The 13,940-nt window shown below is 41.6% G+C and overlaps 1 protein-coding gene across 2 annotated transcripts in view; it reads left to right on the top strand.

Moving 5' to 3' along the window:
- Nucleotides 1-13,940, top strand: part of LOC119547720 (acetylcholine receptor subunit alpha-like 1) — a 64,894-nt gene that overhangs the window by 21,232 nt on the left and 29,722 nt on the right. The window contains exon 3 of one of the 2 annotated variants that reach the window (XM_037854711.1): nucleotides 2,314-2,348. The exons of the other annotated variant lie outside the window; for it this stretch is intronic. The gene's annotated coding sequence lies outside the window, so the exon portion shown is untranslated. The remainder of the gene's footprint in view (nucleotides 1-2,313; nucleotides 2,349-13,940) is intronic. 2 annotated transcript variants of the gene reach the window in all.

Genomic DNA, 13,940 nt, shown 5'->3' with positions numbered 1-13,940 from the left:
ATTACTCGTTGGGTGACACTCGACATTTTGGGGGCAGAAAATTCCATTTGAGTCAAATGAAAAAAAACAACCTGAAATTTATACAGGCAGTCTGGAGAAGGGCAATTGAAGTGTGCAATTAGCAGACAGCCCGTAATGCCCTTGCCATATTGATTTGCAATTAAGAGCAGCGTTGAGCAGCGAAACCTAGCGAAAAAACAGCCATAAGAATATTTCTTTTATGCGGTTGCCTTTTTTCCGCGCAATCCAACTTAATGATGCGCGAACTATTAAGCGCATTAAAAGCGATTTTTGCCCTTACTTCCTTTTGTCTCTACAATGGCACGGCATACAGCCAACCTATGGACCATATACTCTTGCGGGCCAAAAGGTAAAAAAGTCGGCACGCAGAACGAACATTTATTACCTTTGACACGAGCCATTAAATAATTTAACGCGCTGCGCGGTAGATAAAAAAGCAAGGTGAGTTGATGACACCTGGCACACGTGAGTGTTAACCGGAAATTAAATTAATATTTTTGCTAACTACTTATAAAGCTTTTAGCCCGGCTTTCTATGGAGCATGGGGTCAGGGGCTTTTTGGTTTTTGGCATAATCGAATTGAACTCTCAGACGAATTGAATGGGATTAAATTACGCTCGAGAGAAGCGGATGAAATTGAAATTTAATTTAAAATACATCAAGCATTAGAGGCGGCAGTCTGCTGGCAGCTGGCTAAATGAACTTGCGTTTCGTGGCCAAGACAAACAGCCAGTGAAAATAGGCAAAAATGGCTAAAGGGAAACGCACTCACACACACACACACACACGCTGAAAAGAAAAGCGGGAAAACAAAGCTCGAAAAAAAAAGAGAAACACAGAAACAGAGCTGGAGAAGTTGACATATGACATTTAATTTAGTGTCTTTGGTATGTTGCCTTTGCCTGGCACAATGCCAAAAGCATTTGCTCGCATTCATTAATTTTCATTTTCGCAATGGGAAAAAGGCAGAAAAAGTCACAAGTCCAACGAACCCCGCACACCCTCACTTGCTTACTTACCCACATGCTCATTATCCTTTTGGTGGGGTAGTGGAAAATGGAAAATTTTCCGTACCCCTGAACCCATTCGGCATGCCCGTTTTTCGGCAAGGAATTTATGTCTAAGCTGCCGAAAAGAAAAACGCGAAAAAATGCCAGTGTTTGAGTTGAGTGGCACTTTTTGCTGGCTGGAATGAGCTCTTTTTTTGTTTTCCCTCCTCAGCGAATGCAGTCGCTGGCTAATAAAATATTTTATGCTGGGCTTATCTGCCATATCAAAAGCATGAGTTTTGCAGCTGCGACAACACAAAAGGCGGGGGCCCAGCGACAACGCATTATTAACAGCCAGCCACGCCCCCCCTTGGCACCTCACCTCACCGTATCCACCCATCAAACGCCCCCAACCACACCCCAAAAAAAAAGCGACCACCCACCAACCCAAAACATAAACAAAAACCAAGCGACGAAAGTATAACAAAAAATTCCAAAAGACACAGACACACTCACACCCGCATTAGAATTTATGAGAGAAAGCAACAGTCCAAAGTGGATACACAGAGAGAAAATAAATATAAATTACATAAAAAGTTAACAAAGAGATAGAAAAACACACAACGATTAGCTGGTAAAAATTTGTAAAGTATATTCAAAGGTTTTCTAAAAATTTGTAAGATCTCTTGAATTTTAACTAAAATAACTAGGACTTTTTCCCCAGTGCAAGATTCGTTTAAATGGCGACCACTGGCTAATTTAGAGCTCGGTTTTTGGTCAAATGCAGCTTGGCCAAACATTTTTACGCTGTGATAATAGAACCACATGCGGTTCCGCATGTGGAAAGTTTCCATGGACTTTCCACCTGCTTCTGGCCAACTGCTGGAGCTGAGGAATGGGTGACAGGAGCGTGTTTTCCAGCTTGTGACAGCTGCCATCTGCGCGGCGATCCCTTTCGCCCCCGAGCTTTTCATTTCCTCAAACGTCATGTCCATGTTCTTTGGTCAACAGAAATTTTCAATTAAATCCCAAATGATAAGCAGACTTTAAGGCTATTAAACTTCAACTCGCCTTTTGTGAAGAGATTATGTGCGATGTATGGGATAATATTCAGTACATTTGTACTGATAATCTCCGAAGAGCATCTAATAGTTGTCTCTCCTTGTTGTTTTCCGGGTATTTTCCGAGCTTTTTGTGTGATAAAAGCATTGTGGGCTTGACTTTTGCTTGTACTTAATTATTTACATGCGTATGGTATTTATTGGGCATTTGCTAATTGAAAATTTCATTTGTTTACTTGCAGGTGAGTTGATTAATCACTGTATTGCCAGGATACGGGTGAGCTGAAAAATCGTATGCCTAAGGGATTGGAAATTTGTTGTTCAAATCGTATTTGAGTTGCTTGTTAAATTGAAACTGGCTTTTCACAAGTAATAAGATATAGTTGTGAAATTTCCATTACGAGGCAGATATATTTCGCTCCAGGTTACAGCCTTTAAATGTATCACTCATATTTATTTATATATATTTTATCCTCTACCTGTAGCCATGGGTTGGGAGACATAAACACAATCAGCGAAGATCCTGAAGCTGATGCTAAGGATGCTGGAAAAGCCAGTGCCATTGCATCATTTTATCCATCAATTTTATACCTTTTACAATTTGCTTTCTCCCTCTCGTGTCGTATTGGCAATGCCAGCCTGCTTTCGCTACAAAATAGCAATTGTATTAAACGCGCTCGACATTGGAAGGGCATCTGGCGAGAATCGGGGAAACATCGGGGAGACATTGTAGCTGCCATATAGACACATCAAGTAATTGAATGCACTTGCGACACGCGGCAGCAGACAAAGGGGCAGATATAGGGTTTTGAGGAGGGGCAGGATGGAGGGGGCCAAAACGGGGAGTCTCAGCTGGATGTCGTTGCTTTGATTTCGAGCTCGTTCAATGCTATTAGCGCAAGTAAACTATAGGCGATGGTGCGAGGCAGATAAAGCCAGATATGTGTGAAGGTATAGGTACACAGAGAAAATTCTAACGTTCTCATCTGAGTTGAAAATGTTCTTAAGCATAGAACAACGTTTTTGAAGTTGAAAATCTTAAGTTGAATTGGCGCTACTTACATTGTATATCTCAACAAATAAACTATTAGTCCAGTCAGTAGTGTATACTTATTAAAAAGTTGTTAAATAAACTCATTTTAACTTTTCTCTTCTCACCATTTCGTTCTAATATTGAGAGCATTGATACCAAAATTTACTTGGTTGGTTTTTAAGAACGAATGTTCTCAATTCAAGAACAATGTACTTGAATAATTCTGTCTGTGTATAGACAAAGGCAGGACACTCAGAGGAGTTTCTCAATAGGGCTTATTTTCAAAGCTCACTAGGTAAATTTATTTATTTATTTATTAAAGATGTTAGTAAAGTTTACAAAACTAAAACTAACATAGGGGGCTGTAGTGCTAGCACTAGGTAAATTAAAGTCTTTAATTTTATATGAGAAAACAAATTCATTAAACTCATTCAAATTTAATATAATATTTAAATCAAATAAAACAAAAAACCTTGGGCATCGATGGAGATTTTATCTAGCAGTCTGTATTTGCTTATGTATGGCATTTAATATATTTAATAAATACAATTTAGAAGTATTTTCTTTAAGTAGTACATATAATTTAAATACATGTTTAAAAGAATATATGTATTGATTGATGCAGTCTTATCAAAGTTATAATTGCTTCGATGTAACGTACATACCTTATGTGAATATTTTAGCTCCTTAAATTATGAAAGACATCGAGGCCATATAATATTTTTGAATTAAATTCTAAAACTAAAATAGATTCCCCCGAGTCTTTGTGGAGAAAATAGCATGGAAATTAGCACAGATTCCCGCATTAATTGGAGCGAATTTAGATGCCGGAACAGCCAGCACAGGAGGAGCCCCTCGAATCCTCGAGCAACCCCGACTGCCGCCCCCCTTTCCACGCCCATGAGCGAGTCCTGGCATTGTCTCTGGGTCTCGGATCGTCGGGTATTTGCTCAAGTGCTCTGCGTGAGTGTGTGGGTATCCGGGCGTATGGCTGCCTGGCTGTATGGGTGGTTGGATGAGCGTGTGAGTGAGAGTTCTGTGTCAATAGTTGGCACACATACATGCGAATCCCGTCAGGGGCGGGGCCAAAAGGGGGGCATCGTAGTCATCGTCTACTTTGCATAGAATTGAAATTTGAAATTGGAAATTGAAAATCGCTTTGCCAACTGTGCCGTCGAGGAGATGAGACGATGAGGAGTCTGTCTGGCTGATTGACAATGCATTGGATTTGCATTAAATAATCGAACTACGCGCTTCTGTTGCTTTTTAGCCATTAAGTTGAGCAAATATGCGGGGATCCGGGCTGCGAGTCTCTCTGCTAAGTGCTACTCCCAGTCGGAATCACATCATTTGGGCTTTATCCAGATTTCGGCAATTTATCAAATTGCCTTTGCCCAAAAGTTACACAATAATTTAGTTTCCATGCTTGCGGAATCGAGGGGATTTCTCGATTTCGATGGGAGTTTCGTGGATGTTGGCGTAATCGCTTTTGTGGCTGGTTATGCATCCGTTATGTGTGTGTGTGCTAGTTTATTTACAGATATACTTTTTCCCACCGTTTCGCAATTTGTGCCAGATTCCGCACAGAAATTGAATTTTTTCTGGGATTTTACATAGACGAACTTCAAATGAACATGTTGGTTTGCTAACCTTGCGTTTAAATGGGCTATGCATTCGAATGTTTTCCATCATAACTCTGTTTTACCATGTCGTATTTGCGTTCGTGTTTGGTTGACTTTCACCCCCTTCACCCCCTTTTCACCACAGCCCAGCTGCATTTTCAGTTTCAGTTGCATTTGCAGCAGCAGCAGCAGCAGCAGAAGTAGAAAACTCAATCCAATTCGAGTGGCTGCAGTTTATGCTGTTTGAGTTTTGGTTTCCGTTTTCATTTTTGCCAGCTTCCAGCTATATATGCATATAGCATGGGCATCGTATTTGAATAATTCATGCGTGGCAATGCATAAGTCAGACCGAACGGAACTCCGCATAGCCAGCAATCTACCCGATCCACCCAAAACCACATCCCCACCCACCGAATACATCCAGATTGCAGTTGTTGTGGGTGTTCCTGGCTTATCCATCTAATTTTGGGGCTGAGGAGGGAAATTCCTCGTATCTGGCCAACTATAAACCGACCCAGAGCGACCTCTGCTAAGTCAATAAGGCTCTCACTTCACTGAACTCGGAACCCGGGGCCATAACCCATTTGACGCCCCGGTGAGAAACTACGACATTGACGGCCAAAACAGCAATCGATCTATGGCCTAATTGGAATTGCATTGCATTGTTGGGCCGCAGGATATGTGGATATCAATGTGCCGTGTCAGTTAAATGCTAATGAATTTTTAATTCATTTCACATTTTCGCCCTTCGCGGCGAGAAAGAAATTGCATTTAAAATGCCACAAGGACGCAGGGAATGTCCAATGTCCTGCCTTGCTGTTTAATATTTATCCCAGTGTGTGTGCTTGTTTGGATTAATTAGCTGTCATTTATTCATTTATCGATTGCATCGCTCATTTCCTACCTGCGAACTGCCAGAGCGATGGTCAAACATTAATCAAGCGCCAAACTTCGGGGCCCCGATATCGGGGGTAATTAAATAACAATGAAGTGGGAGCGGAAACATCTGTTTTACAATATCAATTTTGCAAATAATGAGCGGCAAACGAACAACAAACCCATCCATCAATCAATCAATCGAGCATTCAAAAACTCCGCACATAATTAGTTAAGGCAGCAAAACCTTGGCACATAAATCAGAAGTATATGCAGGCACTTCCGCTACACAAGCCCATATTTATTATATACCATTTATATACATTGCTGTCCTGTTCGAATGCCAAGAAATAATTTTAAGCGGACATCTGTTGTCCAAGTTTCAAATGCTGTCTTGCCCTTCTTATAGATAAATTTGCAATCGCTTTCGGTCGCCTGTCAGAACATTTGATTTAAATTTATGACTATGTTTTGTCCAAGGCATGCGGCGCAGCAAAAAATAGGTTGGACTTTCATAGAAGTGGGTTTCGAATGGGAGATATCCTCTATAAATTGTCGTGGGCTTATAATTTTACTAACAAAAGATATGATCTAAAATGTTAATTCTTAAATCGTTTATATACATAAAATAAATTTATTCAACTTAGTACCTTCATTATATACTTTTCAAGTGAAGAAAAGACAGTGTCTTCCAATTTTCTAAAACAAATAATACTCCTTTGAAACCCTTTAGTAAAGGGTATTAAAATCCCAGCCTTCCCTGGACAGTTGTAGGTTACTTTTTCCCACCGATAGGATCGCAATCTTATGGCCAGCAGCCCCAAGATGAATTATGGTGCTGCAGTTATAACGTAAAAGAGATAGAAAATGACTCCCGATGGAGAAGGTTAAATGAAACGAGTCTTGAAATTTAATTTTAAACGCCGATCAAACTACAGGGGTAGATGAATTTTTTATGAATTGCCCGGCATTTTGTAGGCCATCAGGGGGTGGTCGCCATTTGCTAAGTGTGTCAACTTCCGGTGCAGAATGGCGAATACAGTGTAAGTGTCCCTGTAGCGATAATCAATAAAAGCGACGGCAGGCGGCGTGCACTTTTTACCACAGTTTATGTTAAACTATTAACAGGATACTGGCTTCCGTAATGAAGCAGCTGCCGCCGTAGTCCGTAGTCCTTAGTCCTTAGTCCGTAGTCCTCGTCGCCAGTGCACAAAAAGCAGGTCGCAGAAAATAGAGAAGCTGAGGAAAACAGCTGCATTGTTCACACGCGGGAAAGTGAGGGAAAGTGGGGAAAATCGAGCCAAGTGTGAAAGAGAGACATTGGTGCAATGTCCTGGGCCAGTGTGGTGGAAAATCGACACTCAATATTAGCACCGTTTATGAGCTATGAATGAGTTACGACCACGAAGTGGAGCAGACCGCATTTCCTTCGACATCTTGCAGCCATCTGACCCAATTCGCTGCACTTAAATGCATCACGTTGACTTTGTTGACGATGCTTTAAGGAAAAACTAACCCCCGGAAGCGGCAACAATTGCATTTCCGCTTCCGGACCGAAAACAAAACGCGACAAACGCATTAATCATACTCAACAATGAATCCGCTTCCACGGCCACTTCGCAACATTAATTAACTCATAAATCCTTTGTGCATATCGAATGACAGCAATTGGCACAACTGGTCAATGCCCCTGTATATGGCATATATATTACCCCCCATCTCCACACATATAGCCAATTATTTTTGCCCAAATCACTCGAAATAGGTGAGCGGGATGGACTTGGCTGTTTGATTAATGTGGCCGCTCCTCTGAAATATTGACAGGCCTTGGCAGCTGTCGGCATTGTTTTTCCTCTAGTCTCCGCTCCACGCTTTCCACGAGTATCTCTCAATCTATCTATCAAAATGGGTAAAAGTCATTTCAACAGCCGGTTATGCTTTGTTTCCTCCGAGTGCCGAAAACCGAACTGAGGGACTATCAATTTGTATCTGACACTGCCTGAAAGATGATGGGAGTTGCCGAAACTCATGAAAGTCTAGGGGGTTTAGCTTGCCATACGCCATTAAAGAGCTGTAGTTAGAAAACCCTTAACTTATTTCATATCGAACTCAATGCTAATTCATGAATTTACTGGAAGTTTTTTTAACTTAAATAACACTTCTTAGAAAATGTACAAAAATTTAGATCAGGATGGTACTAAATGACTTAGCTTTATGAACACAAACAGCAGCCTTTCAAAATATCCACAACATTTTCCATGTGACTTTTACATAGAAAATGTAAAAGTAAAAATCGGTTTCTTTATAAAATCATTTGATGATTCTAGATTTTAAAGATCACAATATTATAATTTTAATATCTAGTAATTTCTGCAAAGTACATGGGAATGGGTAAAAATATTTTTCATACGATTAAATCTAAACGAAAGCGCATGGTTTCCGATTAGTTCCTTTATTATGAAACTACAGAATCTGGCATGTAAGACCAAACTTTTTGGTATTTTTTCCGGTGTACCGAATTGCCTGGCATTTGCCTGAATTAGATGGTAGTTCTTGCGGCGTGGGCGTGGCCCCAATTTGTCAGATGCCGCTGCTGATATAGTCGATATGGCTGCTGGTGGCTGTAAAGTTGGCGTGTGTCTTGATTTTATGGCGTGTCGAGTTGCTGGCTGCTGATGCCATCGCCCAACGCCATCAGCATTTGCAGTTTGTGCATTATTTGTATGCATTAAAGATAAACACGCGACAGGGGTGCCGTGCAGGTGAACATTAAATTCCCGCCACCCCGAAAATTAGGGGGGAATCGTTCCCCCCTATCGTTCGCGGTAAATGCGACATCAAATGGGAAAGACGAGGGCTTGCGGCTTGCCATTGTTAGGCAGCCAACTAGTGGGCGTGGCACGTGGGGTATATAGAGTACTTATCATGATGATTATAATCAGAGAGCAGCCATGGCAGAAGGCAGAAGGCAGAAAGCGGGCCACTTGGCGCTTGTAATGTTGTTTGTTGTTGCTGCCGGCACTTTACGACGGCTTGCTGCACATCAAAGGCGCCGCGTAATGAGCAGCACACGCTTATGGATGCCCGCGCCCCCCCCCCCCCCTGGAAACTACCCACCCACGTCCATGAGCCCGTACCCATACTCACACCTATTCCCATTCCCATTCCCAAACCCTCATCCGCCGGCATGTCCTGTCGTCTGCCAGCGCAAATTGACTTTGTCTGTGTGTTTTTGACACCTGCGGCAATTCGTTTCCCTGCCCTCCGTAATCCGCCCACCGCCCACCGCCCACCGCCCACCGCCTGCCACACCCACAATTTCCCAGCCCCGTTTTTCGCATCAAAGATAATTTAAAGCGAACGCGAAACTAGTTCACGGGTAGCTGAGGGTCGGGGGGCGGGTGTGGGGGCAACCTACATATTTGCTAGTTTCCGGGGGAGAGGGGGCGTGGTGTATTTGCTTTTTGGCATGCTGTTTCATAGCCGCAAGTCCCAACATTCTTCAGTTGTTAGCTGCTCTGCTCCAGCAGCAGTTTCAGTTTCTCTGACGGCCCCAGAAAGTATGCCACGAATTTAGCTACATGCATGAAACTATTCCTCGGAAGAGATTCTGCAATGGAGCAGGTCGGGGGGTCTATATGGGTATGGGTATGTACATCACCCCTTCGCGGAATTACCTTGCCCAGCCACGAAAGCCCTAACTTCCCATTTAACTGGGCTCTAAATAATCTTTCAAAGGAAACTTGATTGGAGTCCCGAAATGCTTCGTGTTACTTGTCACATCTCATAGATCTAATAAAACTAAAATTGGAATGAAGGTTGTATATAAGCAGACAGTTATAGATATCTTAAGATCACTCACTAGGTAATGGTAATCTTGGACATAATCACTCCTCGACTTATCTTTCGGTACACCTGCAGCTTTCCCTTCCCTCCTCAAAGCTACTTAGCATAATTGTCCATTAGAAATTGACATTATGCAAAGGATATCTCGTCTGAAAATTAGCATTAACCGTGACATTTGAGTTCCTGCCCGGGGCACTTCATGTTTTCGTAATTCGTTTATTAAATTAACACCTTGGGCTATAATTCATACATCTTGTCGTTGAGCTCAGGTAGTCTGAAATTTTGATGGACGTCGTCTGGCTTCTCTTTTGGTTTGGTCTTTCTTATGCAAATGGCATTGCATAAACATAATTAACTCGGCACGGCCTACCTGGCGTATGGAACTTTTTTTGATGGCCATATAAAAGTGCTTGCCCAACTTTGGCCATAAAGTTGGAAGGATGAACCACCGAGAAAGGAATTTAAAAATCTTGCACCTGGGTCCCCAGCATACATATATTCCTCGAAGATATATAGTTTCGCAAGTTGGTGGCAAAGTGAAAGCAACAGTTTGGCACTTCCACGCCCCAGCGGGGACTGCTATTTATTGATAAGCAGATGGGATAATGCAAGTGCCATACACACAGATACACAATGGCTCTCAAAGTGGAGTCAACGGGCCGTGAGTGAGATGCATTTCCAGCACAATCCATATCCATATCCATATACCATTCACCAAGTCGCATATCCCATGTCCCTTTGTGTCGGCGCCATCCAGCTGAGCTGTCACTGCTGCCGATTGTCCTGGCAAATGTTGCTGAAATTGTTGCCATTGTTGGCCCCTGTCACTTTGGCGTTTAAAGCTCAATTGGTTTAAGTGCGAGCATTTGTGCGCCCCAGCCACACTTCACTGCTTACGAGGCGCTTACTCCCGCATGAGTTGCGAATTCACGCTGCAAGTGCATAACTTGGACTGCCAGCAATTTGTGTGGCTTTAACCCAAATTAACCGCAGCAACGCCCTGCATTTGGCTCTCCGCTGACTGATGAAGCTTGCACTCGGGTTGGACACATCATCTGTTAAGTAATTGGCAGAATAAGTCAGCTCGAGCACTCGGAACGGATTGCATATATTACCACGCTTATGGAGAGTGTTTCCAGAGCTCAGCTTTTGAATTTATTAATGTTTGACAAACAAGCAGGTACAGCTCGAACTTGCTCTTAGACTTACAATGTATTTGTGCATTTTAATGAAATGCAATCAATTTGATTATTGAAAAATGTTTGGAATTCATTTATTTTAGTCTGTAAGAAAAGCAGACAGAAGAATATTATCTTTGTGGTTTATAGACAGAGAGATATTTAAATTTAATTTTTAATCTCTTTTTTAGTAAATAAAATATTGTTATCATTTTAAACAGAGCGGAGGCTTAAGGTAATCTATGAAGGAATTAAAAAAATTGTTTAACTGCATTAAAACATTTTTCGTTACTCACCATATTTTGAACTTACATTATATAAGACCAATTAATAAAGAAGACATAAACTCTTTCTGGAAGAAATTTTCTGTATCTTACAAAACGTAAATTCTACTGTAATTTTAGAAATACTATTATAAAATATTCAAACAGTTGTTAAATATTAAACTTATATTTTTAATAGCTAAATATATCATTATGGTTAATTTTTATATGGTATTTTGAACAAATCTGTAATTTTTTCACTTGCTAAAATAATTAAATTCTTTAAAAAAATTGTTAAATTATTTAACTTTTTAATTAAGCTGTTATATCAATCTCAGTGGAATCTTGATCAAGTTGAACGCCTTAAAGTGGCTAGCAAATTTTCCGATCAAATTTAAATGCGTGGCAAATAGCCCTGTAGCCCTGCCACATTAGCGCCGCTGCAGCTCCAGTTTCCGCTTCCCCGGAGCAGCGATAGCAACTCACCTGGGCCGGGGCAGCAACCCTTTTGCATAGCACTTAGAGCAAGTTACGACTCCCATTCCGTATTCCATCTCAGCACCCCGCATCCTGTGTATCCTGTGCATCCCCTGCGTCCTGTGCGCCCGCTCCGCCTAAATAGTCCGCTGAGTGCAGAAGGCAATAAATGCTAATATTTTATTTAAAGCGCTGATGGTGAAAGCAAGTGCATTTCATGCTTCACACACACACATGGTCCCTTTTACACACACACACTCTGGCATTTGAGCGAAAAATTAGCTTTGTCTGTATGTGTGGCAGCTCGAAGCTCTTGAAATTAAATATTGCGCATACGCCGCATTGTACGCTCCCAGTTTTCCGCCATTTGTGTGCGGTTCACGCATATTTGCACATCATTTGCCCTGCTCAAGCGACTGTGCATTGGTAGTTGGTAAGCCTCTTTGGGCCAAATGCTCAGATGTTTTAGCTCATTTGCAACCCTTTGGGTAACTCAATCACACACACACACACACGGGAGACTACATCAATGTTATTTATGCAAAAATAATTTTCAGATGTTTCGCATATTTGCAAAGGTTCTGGGCCGCATATTCATAACCTGAGTTGGCCAGCCCAAAGCCACAAAAGCGCGCTACCCTCAGTTTTTCCCTTCCCTGGCACTTTTCCTTTACGAATCAAGAATCTAATAAAACTTTTCCCAGCTACCTTGCATACATCTGCTTATTTGCTTATCATATGCAAATTTTCATGTTTCAAGTTGAAGTTTTCTCCTTTTTCTCGAAAAATGAAAATATACACACAGCCATATATTCGTATGTACAAAAATATATAGGCAACCCAAGAATGTTTAACAAGCTACCTGAGGGTGCTCATGAGCAAAAGTTCAAATAACAAAATTTCTGCTTTTACTTTTACCCGACAAAAAGTACACGCAAAAAACTCAGCCAGGTATTTTGGCCCACCTTTTCCCAGATTATGGGTGTGTGTGTGTGTGTGCGTTCCTTTGATTATACAACTCTCTCTTTATAGCCGTCTCTATCTATTCCCCTATATGTACATATACCCTACTCTGTTTTACCTTTTTCCCATTCGATTTGTGTCCTGACTTTTAGCTTTTGGCTATGAATTTTGCCAGCCCAACTACAGCATTTGCCAAAGAAATTACTTTAAAATATCTACAAATTATGCATGCATCAGATTCTGCACATAATTCTCTGGCAAATTTGCATAATTTGAGAAAAATGCACTCGGCCAGATAGTCAGACAGCTACTGACAGCCTAATCAATGAGAAGGACAGACCATCTGCAATTACATAAAACATATTTGAATAAATTAGGTACTCGAATGGCTTGGGTTGTCAGATAATGGGCGCACTAAAAGAAAGTAAATCAGATAGTTTAGAACTTTGTTCAAGTAGATAACAGAAAGAAATAGTTGCATGAAGGGAAACCCTTTTTGTGAATAGAGGTAAATAAAAAATACTTAGGTAATAGAAACATAATTAAAAAAACTATTTAAATTGGTATTTAAAATATTTTTATTTCATTAGTTTTGGTGTATTTTTTCTGAGTGCACCTTTTTCCGGCAGCGAGACGAGTTGATTCGCATGGGGAACCAACGGATTAAGTGCGATGATGATGGGTCTCTTTGCCGGGGAGAAGTGAAATTCAATTACGGGGGCGCAGAGACAAAAGCAATTACAAGAACAATGCCAAAAATGGCAGCTGCCGTTGCGGCCATGTTAATATATCAGCCCAGAGAAGTATGCAACGAAAAAGGCAGCGAGTAAAAGTTACAAAGAATTGGAAAAGGGAGGGGAGTGAGAGTGGCGGTGGGAGTGGCGTATGCAAAACAAATAACACGGAAATGAAAAACGAACTCGACTGGAAAATTGCAAGAGCCCCTCTGCTCAGGGCACCCACACACTCGCACATGGTAGCACCCACACACACACACACTCGCAAAGCAAGCGGAAGTTGACTCGCCAGCCATGTTGCCGTCGACGCCGTTTCCGGCAGAGCTTCACTTGGTTATTGTTGCTGCCTTTGCTGCGGTTGCTCTGCGCAGCTTCTCTGCCTACTAAAAAATTTACTGGCGCTTAAAAATGCCAAGCAAAAAAAAAAATAAGCAAGGGAACAACAAGCTGAGCAAAGTGAAAGAACCAAAAAAAAATTGGTGAAAAAAAAAGAAAGCACCCAGAGACTACAGCAACTACAAGTAAGCGCACAAAAGACGAGCACAGAAATGACATAAAATATTTACCACGCTGAAAGACATTTTCATTTGTGGCACAGCCCAACACAACACTACACACAGCAACAAAAGTCGGGCGGCAACAAAGAGCCAGGCACTGGGACTCGGACTCGGCCGCAGCTCATTACGAACAAATTGACGGCTAGCTAACAAATAGTTTCTCTTTCAATATTTGCTGCAATTTCGCTGGCTGCACTCAAGCGGGGGGAAATAAGGGGGGAGGAAAACTGAAAGCGGATACACTAAAATCCACCCCACAGCTCAGCTTTTCCGCTTTTCCCCCAGCGTTTACGAGTGTTTTTAATGCCACATTTTGG

This window comes from Drosophila subpulchrella, chromosome 3R (genome assembly GCF_014743375.2).
Source record: "Drosophila subpulchrella strain 33 F10 #4 breed RU33 chromosome 3R, RU_Dsub_v1.1 Primary Assembly, whole genome shotgun sequence".
Taxonomy (NCBI): domain Eukaryota; kingdom Metazoa; phylum Arthropoda; class Insecta; order Diptera; family Drosophilidae; genus Drosophila; species Drosophila subpulchrella.
Note: the sequence above shows the minus strand (reverse complement) of the source record. Positions and strands in the feature narration are given on the sequence as shown.